Source organism: Euleptes europaea, chromosome 3 (genome assembly GCF_029931775.1).
Source record: "Euleptes europaea isolate rEulEur1 chromosome 3, rEulEur1.hap1, whole genome shotgun sequence".
NCBI lineage: Eukaryota > Metazoa > Chordata > Lepidosauria > Squamata > Sphaerodactylidae > Euleptes > Euleptes europaea.
This window is the reverse complement of record NC_079314.1, coordinates 70920860-70930859: the sequence shown is the minus strand read 5'-3', so window position 1 is coordinate 70930859 and position 10000 is coordinate 70920860.

Here is a 10000-nt window from a genome sequence, read left to right as displayed (position 1 = left end):
TCATTATTTTTTAAGACGTGGTTTCTAATCCACAAAAGCTTATGCTGGATAAAGTGGTGTTAGCCTTTAAAACGTCACAGGACTCCTGTTTATTTTAAACTCATTAAGCAGTAAATATTTTTTGTGATCATATTAACATTCAATACCCTTGGTATATGTATGGTGGGAATAATAATAAATGTTCAAGTATGCAATAGAAATCATGTTCGGGTTAGAGGCTATATCCTTATTCTTAAAACCTGTCAAAGTATACTTTAAAATCCAATTGTACTAAATGGGGTTTACAGTGAAGTAGCCATGCTTGCAGTTGAGTTGTTTAAAAACAACTATCCAGAGTCTGGGATGGAAAAAAATAGAGCCAGCATGGTGGTGGTGTTAAGAGTGGTGATTTGGAGCGGTGGGGTCTGATCTGGAGAACTGGGTTTGATTCCCCACTCCTCCACATGAGCGGCGGAGGCTAATCTGGTGAACTGGATTTGTTTCCTCACGTCTACACATGAAGCCAGCTGGGTGACATTGGGCTAGTCACACTCTCTCAGCCCCACCTACTTCACAGGGTGTCTGTTGTGGGGAGGGGAAGAGAAGGTGATTGTAAGCCAGTGATTCTTCCTTAAATGGTGGAGAAAGTTGGCATATAAAAACCAACCCTCTTCTTAAAAAAAACTTATCAGGCAACAAACAAAACAGCTCTTATTTCTGGGAAGGAGAATAATACACCAACAATCTAGTGTCAGCTTTATTTTAACCAATATTTCTTAAAAGTTGGTATGCAGAAAGTCCCAGGTTAAATCTCCAGGATCTCCAGCTAAAAAGATTAGGTGGTAGGTGATGTGAAAGATTTTTTCTTGAGACCCTGAAAAGCTCCTGCCAGTCTGAGTAGACAATACTATAACAGACCAATGGTCCGATTCATTTTAAGACAGCTTAGTGTATGTTCAAGTCTATGGCACATTAAAGACTAACCAAGTTCCAGCATAAACAGGATGTATCTGACAAAATGGGTTCTACGCCAGAAAAATTCATGTTGGAATAAAATTTTGTTCATCTTTAAGGTACCACTGGTTTCTTTCTTTATATTACACATTATTAAGTGATAATAGGGCAGAAATACAGTTTGTGTGAATTGTTGCGGGTGGTGGTGGTGAATTCCCACCTGGATTTTTGCCTGTTTTAAACTGATTAGAAGAGTAGAAGAAGAGTTGGTTTTTATATGCCGGCTTTCTCTACCACTTAAGGGAGACTCAAACCGGCTTACAATCACCTTCCTTTCCCCTCACCACAACAGACACCCTGTGAGGTGGGTGGGGCTGAGAGAATGTGTCTTGCTCAAGGTCACCCAGCTGGCTTCGTGTGTAGGAATGGACAAATCCAATTCACCAGATTAGCCTCCACCGCTCATGTGGAGGGGAATCAAACCCGGTTCTCCAGATCAGACTCCGCTGCTCCAAACCACCGCTCTTAACAACTACACCATGCTTAACTGGAGTTTTATAAACCTCAGGTTCAGGATACACACCTGGGCCTAAAAATTTTATGTTTTGGTGCAAGCTGCAGGGCAACACTTCAGTATTTTGCCATATTGGTAAACACTAGTCCATCTTAGAAGCATGGGGCTATAAATCTAATTCTGCTACAGTAAATCCTATTTTTTTAAATGCAGTCTTTCTCAATTCTAAACTTAAAGTACATTTTTATAATTTTAGGGGGGAAATTATAACCATAACAGAAACTGAAGTCAATAAACTGCAGAGAACCTAAACAAAAACATATTCTGAAAGAATTTTTACTTCCAAGCACACACCTGCAATTTATAACTGATTTTTCAATTCAGTATTTCCTTTCAAATGCAAAATGTTTTGTTGGCCTGTTTTTGCACAGATGAAAATAAGGTAATCAACAATTTAAAAAGTCATAAACCAAAGGATTACTAAAAATGAAAAATTAGGGAACATATGGATACTGGGAAATTTAATTAAAAAGCAAGCTGTAAGTAGAAGTGTATAATAACTAGAAGTGGTATTATTAAACCTATTTCACGCAGTTAGGACAAGTGCTTTGAATTTTTAATGCACTATTTGTCGTGAAAAAAGATTGCAAAGTGGTATTAAAAATGTTCTTCGATGTTCTTGATTATCTGCTTGAATTATTCCTAATTAGTTGCAATTATACTTTTATTTTTTCTCAATCCAGTGATAGCAATACATGAGTTGATCTGTTGTAATAAGCACATAAAAAACTGCTAAGGGGAAGTTATTTCTGAATCCAGCATTTGGATCTGTCATATGGGCTGATGTTAGAATTGCCAACTCTGGATTGGGAAATACCTGGAGATTTTGGGGGTGAAGCCTGGGGAGGCTAGGATTTAGGGAGGGAAGGGAAAGGAGCTTAGCAGGATACAATGCCACACTGTCATTTGGTGACCCAACACTAAAAGCAGGAGATCTCCAGGCCCCACCTGAAGTTTGGCAAACCTAGCTGATATGTGAGGAGGAGGCATGCCCTGTATGGTGGCGTAAGTACCACTTACACCATCCAAACTGGCATGAACACCAGTGCAGGGACACTTATACCGCTGCAGGGGAGCCATGCAGCAGCGTGTGCCATGGGCACTGGCGCAGCCTCGCCGCCAGCATATTTCCGACGCAAGGACTTGTGCGGGCACCGAAGAGGGCATTCCCAAAGGTGGAGCTGCCTTTAGGCAGTCTCCAAAGCCCTTTCGGTCTGGGAACGTCCCTTTTTGCCGAGTTACGCCTCCTAAAAGACCGGCATAGTTAAAATACCATTTTCGGCTTGCTGTGCCCGGCAGCAAACTGATCAGGGGGGCAGGGTGCCTGCGCCATTCCTGAGCTCGCTGCAACTACCCCCCCCCCTTTACGAATGGGTTGGAAGTACCCTAAACCACATGCCAAATGACTGAGACTTTGTAATGGGGAATAACATTGAAGTTTCATTTTATACATACATATGCCTCACCTAATTTAAACATTACTTGATCATTTGCAGCTGAATTTGTGATCTGACTTCATTGGATGCATTGGAATGATGAGAAAATTCAGTCTCAGCATTTGTATCAGCTTGTGTCTCTATCCAAGAAATCATGTGATGCTGCAGTTATCTGAAGGGATCTTCCGTCTACAGAGGCAGCAAACCTCTGCATAGCAGCGCAGGGAGGCAGCAGCCGGGGTGAGGTACCCTGTCTGTTTGACCCTCCAAGGCAACGGGTTGACCATAGTGTGGTCAACTAGATTAACTACTGGTCTGATCCAGCAAGCTCTTCTTATGTTCATCAAGTTATGAAATATATGTGTGAAAATAGCCTAACTCTATATATATTTAATTTTTTACATTATAAGACATTTTGAAAAATTGGAGTGTATTTCAGAAATAACATGGAATTTAACCCAGCAGCCATCTCCCACAACCTCAACATTAGCTTTTTACTTCATCTGAACATCAAATTCAGTGCTGGGCAGTGGAACAAATGAGAAAATAGCAATTCATTAGTTTACAAGATGACAATTAATAAACTTGAGATAATGACATATAAATTTAATCATTATTTAATTTATGGGAAATAAAGACTCACACTTCATAAATTCAGGAGAATCACTTTACCACCAGTGTGCTGGTAAGACATGTACATGCCTCATCCCTTTGACACTTATATTAGCTTATCATCATAGTAGAGACTTCTCAGAATAACTTCCCAGAATGATAGCTTTTGAACTGACTCAAAAGACAAATCTGGTAGCTTTAAAGTTAGAGGTCAGTGAATTTATGTTAGAGGCTGAAAGAGCAGACAAGCATTCTGGAATGCTTGTTTTATTTTATAGACATCATATAAAAAGTATCTGGATAGATTTCTTGTTTCCCATCAGAAAGTGCCAGCCTTTAGGTGTGCTGATGTCACCAATTCAGTATGGTGGCATAATCTAAACGCTCTTGACCTCACCCAATAACAAACCAGAACAGATATGGTACCTGCTGAATATCAATAAAAATATGTTGTTGAGTTTTCTTTAGCAATCTGGCTTACTTTAGGAATGTAATTTAAAATCTTACTAGTGATAGGACTGCTGAGTCTGACCCCATGGCAATCAAAGACCAAATATGGTGCCCCCAAATGCTAAAACTAATAAAGATGTTGCTCCCATCATTCCAAGGGATGTGGAATGGTTTAGTATAGCCCGTTCTCATCAGATCTCGGAAGTGTTAGCCAAATTGCTCTTTAAATGGGGAAATTAGCTGAGCAATCGGAAACTACAATATTTATAAAGTGGAATGCAACCTATGTATACCAGTTCCAGTATTCTGTGACCTTTAGAATAACGACAGAGACAATGGATTCCGAATTAAGAGAGTTTATGTTTTCATTCATTCAATGGTGCAACACAAGCATACAGAAAATCTAAAAATTCAAAAGAGTAGATTAGAGATGGATGCCAATGTGGCAGGAGATCGTTGGTGGGGCAATACTTCACCTTTCCTGTAGAGGAGTTGTCCCAAGTTCCAGTAGACAGAAGAAAATATAGAGAGGGCGAGGGCAAGGGCTTCCCGTCGGCTCGACCAGCGAGGCGGGAGGGAGCGTGGGCAGGCTGCGCAAAAACCTGAACCAACAGAGTAACGGCAAAGATGCCAGGGAAAGACCTAAGGTAACGTTATGGGTGTGGGCGACCCCAGTTATACTGTTTTTCTGGGGGCGGGGTGATTGGATTACCCCTTCGAGGTTCCCAGGTGACAAAAGTTTTAATGTTTGGCTACTGGGGTGTGGAGATTGGAATTTGGAAATTATTCAATTCCAGTGGCTTGTGCAACCTGGGAGGAACTGGGAGACTCTCACTGATGGGCTTAACGATCCTAAACACAAGGCGCGATCTTGCTAACGTCCAGAGATCGTCAGAGATCGTGATCTCGCATAGCTGGAAGAACGAGTCATCGTTATCTTAATGTCTCTGAACGGCTTAGCTTAAGCAGTTCGATGATGCAAGGGGGGATGCAGATGCAGGCTACGTGCTTGTGTGCTTTCTCTGGCATGGCTTCTGCTGGAACAGAGGTGACCAGGAACATGGCGTCTCTCAGGTTCGCTGGAGGTTTGCTCTGGCCTCGGTTGCTCAGCTGCCTGCTGCTCGGAACACACTGGAGCAGTCGTGTCAGTTTCGCTGGGGCGCGCACAAGCCTTCCCTGTAGCTTTTAGGGCAGGCGCACGGCTGGAACAGGGCGCACACGTAGAATGTTTACGGGTGCCATGACCAGTCCGGGAGATAGGCGACCCGTTTGCTTACAGAAGATAAGCTGGGTCAGTACTTGGTAGGGAGACCTCCAAGAAAGACTGCAGAGGAAGGCAATGGCAAATCACCTCTGCACTTGCCTTGAAAACCCCACCTGGGGTCGCTATAAGTCGACTGATTTGACAGCACTTAACATACATCATCATTCCAACAGATTACTGGTAGCCGTAAAGAGCCATGAATCATCCCAAAGTGATAAAAGAAAAGTCGTAGTACATTTCAGTGAGTGGCTCTTAAGAGCCCAGGTCCAAGATTCTTCATATACAGAAATCCAGCTATTTGCGCTTATCTACTGATTTCAAGTTCACTAGGTTGGTTATTAATTGCTATTTTCAGAGGTCAGGAGGATTAAAAGCAGCATACTGAAAGCTACTCATGCATGATACTGAAAGCAAAGTAAATTGATTCCACCTTTTGATTAGATTGATTGTTTCAATGTCCTTTAACATAAAAGGTCCCATAAAGCAATGTCGAGTGGTTCTGGCTGTTAAAAGAAAACATTCAATACCATGATTCTGTAGGAATTCATAATAAAACCAGGAAGACAGGCTTTTAAAACATTGATGGTTTGGGACACACTTTGTACAGGCCCTGGAACATCCAAATAAAGCAAATGGCTACTACTATTTATCTTTTAAATTTGATCGGCATATGATTAAAAATGTACCATGATCTGTGCGGGTGCTTTATCTTTGTAAAAAAAACTCATCTATCACGCTTTGATCTATATGGAGTCCTAACCACTCAAATTCAAATCATCATTTAAAAAGTCCCTATAGCAATAAGTAAGTCACCTTTCTAGAGTCTTGATTTTTTGATTGATAAATTTGATATATAGCACTGTGTTGACCTTAGTCCAAGAGATTTTGCTTTGCTACATATAATATAGATTCATGCACAGACCCCATCCTACACAATTTTAGACAGTGGTTGATTCTTATATTGAACTTGTATCATGCAGTTGTATGCAAATCCATGAACCACAGCCCATGACTCCAACTTGGAAAATGAACTCTACACTTTGAAAGAGGCAGTCTTCATCTGAGAGTTTGCTCTAAAATGAAGCACTAATTTAGGCTGAAATCTCAAGGCTGTCACCAGCAATTATTTAAAGATTTTGAAAGTTATTTTTACTAGAGAAGCCAATGCTGTCAAAAGACAAAATGAAGCTTCTCAGAAGACTTGTGACTGCATTCAAAACATGCCCGAACCTACCATAGTCTGTTGCTGTTTTTGTGAGGTCCTTACCATCCCCTTTCTCCTTGCACGCAGAGCTCAGCTGAAGACTTCTGGAGGCCTTTAGAATCATAGAGTTGGAAGGGACCACCAGGGTCATCAAGTCCAACCCCCTGCACAATGCAGGAAATTCACAACTACCACCCCCACACACACACCCCTAGTGACCAGAAGATGCCCAAGATGCCCTCCCTCTCATCATCTGCCTAAGGTCACAGAATCAGCATTGCTGACAGATGGCCATCTAATCTCTTCTTAAAAACCTCCAGATAGGAGAGCTTACCACCTTCCGAGGAAGCCTGTTCCACTGAGGAACCGCTTTAACTGTTAGAAAATTCTTCCTAATGTCTAGACGGAAACTCTTGATTGAATTTCAACCCGTTAGTTCTGGTCCGACCTTCTTGGGCAATAGAAAACAACTCATCACCATCCTCTATATGACAGCCCCTCAAGTATTTGAACATGGTTATCAGTCTTCTCCTCTTCAGGCTAAACATACCCAGCTCCTTCAACCTTTCCTCATAGGACTTGGTCTCCGGACCCCTTACCATCTTTGTTGCCCTCCTCTGGACACGTTCCAGCTTGTCTACATCTTTCTTGAATTGTGGTGCCCAAAACTGAACACAGTACTCTAGGTGAGGTCTAACCAGAGCAGAGTAAAGCGATACCATCACGTAGCGTGATCTGGACACTATACTTCTGTTGATGCAGCCCAAGACCGCATTTGCCTTTTTAGCTACCGCATCACACTGCTGACACATGTTGTGTTTGGTCTAAGACCCCAAGATTCTTTTCACACACACTACTGCTCAGACCAGTCTCCCCCATCCTATAATTATGCATTTTATTTTTCCTACCTAAATGCAGAACTTTACATTTGTTGAAGTGCATTTTATTAGTTCTAGCCCACTTCTCCAGCCTGTCAAGATCATCCTGGATCTTGGCTCTGTCTTCTACCGTATTTGCTACCCCTCCCAAATTGGTATCTGCAAATTTAATAAGCATCTCCTCTATTCCTTCATCCAAATCATTTATAAAGATGTTGAACAACACAGGGCCCAGCACAGATCCTTGAGGAACTCCACTAGTCACTTCTCTCCAAGTGGATGAGGAACCATTAACTAGCACTCTTTGGGTACGATCTGTCAACCAGTTGCAGATCCACCTAACAATACTAGGATCTAAACCACATTTTCCCAATTTGTCAACTAGAATACTATGTGGAACCTTATCAAAAGCCTTACAGAAATATAAACTATGTCTACAGAATTCCCCTGATCCAGCAAGGATCAAACCCCAATTCACCGTGACATCTAAGTGTGGTTGCTTGGATAAATCAGAGTTTGCATCTTCCTCAAAAACTGGGGTTCTAACCCAGGATTAAAGCTGGGTTAATCCAGTGCTGAAGGGAGGGGAGAAATGGGAGGAGGTATTTCCTCTTTTATTCAGGTCCAAAGCGGCACTTTGAACTGGGATTAGAAACAAACAGTAAGCAACATAGATCTTTCAAGATTAATGTTCTGTGAAGCAGTCCCTTCTCCCAATTTACAATGGCTTCTGATAGCCAACTGAGGGAAGTTGTTTCATACTGCTTGCCCAATCTTGAGAGTAAAATACCAGATCCTAGATTTCTCCCTTAGATCCTTAAAAAAGCAGCCCACTGCAGATAGTAGTCAAACCCACAATTTAAGAATTGTCGGATAGCCGTCAGCTACAAGGGTCTCACTGAATGTATGACTTAGATTGGTCTATTACATATAAACCTACATAAACAAATCCACCTTGGCTGGAATGCATTTTATGTCCTATTTTTTACTTATGGCTTGAGAAGCAGTTGATAGTAATTGAGTCAGCAGAGTGACTATTTATTGCAAAGAGAAGTGGAGACAATTAAAGAAAACAAAGTAGTTTATTTTAGGAGGTAACATTGTTGCACAGAAAAGACAAGAGATGAGTAGGCATGCTAACAACGTGTCTGGAGGGAAGAGAGAACAAAAAAATTGAGAAAAAAACCTATGAATTGCATTTAGGGGAAAAACAAGAAAATATGTTTAGCAGAAAGAAAATGGGAGTATGCCACATCCTATCTGACTTGTTTTCCTATATCTTGCCCCCTGTAAGAGCTACTTCTCTTGCACACTAGACATTGCAGATGTTTCCAGTCAGTTGATACCTGATCTAACAAATTTTTTTACCTGCCAAAGAATATTCAGAAGGCAAGAGCCTATTTTATTCAGATTTTTCATGCTTGTACTGAGTGTGACTTTGAAATCTTTCTAAGAGCCCATTCCTGAGGGGGGGGGGTGTTTGAAACACGGCAGCCAGGACAGAGCAGCTGAGAAGCCTCCTCAGAGGCTTCCCAGCTGCCACGGAGGGGGGAAAAGCCTTTTTTTTTTCTTCAAAATAAAAACAGGGGAAAAGACTTTTTCCCCCATAGGGGAAAGCGGGCCTTCACCACCTAAAAAGGTGGTGCAGAACCACCAGCATCCCAGGAGACATTCCCAGGGTGAAAGTGGTTTGAAAGCTGCCTCAAGGCAGTGCCACCCCCTGCAACACCCCAGGAACGCCTCCTGGGATGCCAGTGCAGGGATTTGCGCCAGAAGAACACCAGCAGAAGGCCCCGCCAGCACCCAAGCACTGTGCTGCGGCATGGCATCCCAAGGCCGGCAGGGATGCCCTCTGTAGTGGTGTAAGTGCCTGTTATCCCAAGGTAACCAGGTACGCCGCTGCGGGGTCACGTCAGCTCCTAAACCGACTGACCCCTCCTTCAGGATTGCACTGTAAGAGTTGTGTAACACAGGTATTTATATCCACTCATTTACATCCATCTTGCAAGGTTACTGGGTATAAATACATTTTCTTTGGAGGAATTTATCCAGAAAAAATTCAAGACATGCTGAGGCTGGAATGGGGATTTGGCCAGTAAAAAGTGACTGAGGCCTAGATTCTGGAGGCGAGCAACCACCTGGGGTGCTAAGCTGGGGGTGCAGCTGCCTGTCAAAAGTTATCTAATTGACTATCTACTTATTTGCTGAAAAGAAAAGTACAAACAATACATCTTCACTTGCGAAGCTGGTAATACTAATTGTGCAGCCAGCATTCCATCAACCATTTTTAAACCTTATGTGTGTTAATATTTACCACTGGTTAAAGCTACCACAGCAGTTTCGCTCCTCTTTCTCTTTTGTGTGAAGAAGGCAACACATGCATGAATTCACCTTGGCTGTGGATGGGGAAATGATAGTACCAGCTTTCCCGTCTGCCTCCTTTCTCTTTTAGAAGAGTTGGTTTTTATACCTAGCTTTTCTTTACTGAAAGGAGTCTCAAAGCTGTTTACAATCAACTTCCCTTCCCCTCCCCACAACAGACACCCTGGGAGGTAGATGGGGCTGAGAGAGCTCTAAGAGAGCTGTGACTAACCCAAGGTCACCCAGCAGGCTGCATGTGGAGAACTAAGAAAACAAATCCTGTTCACC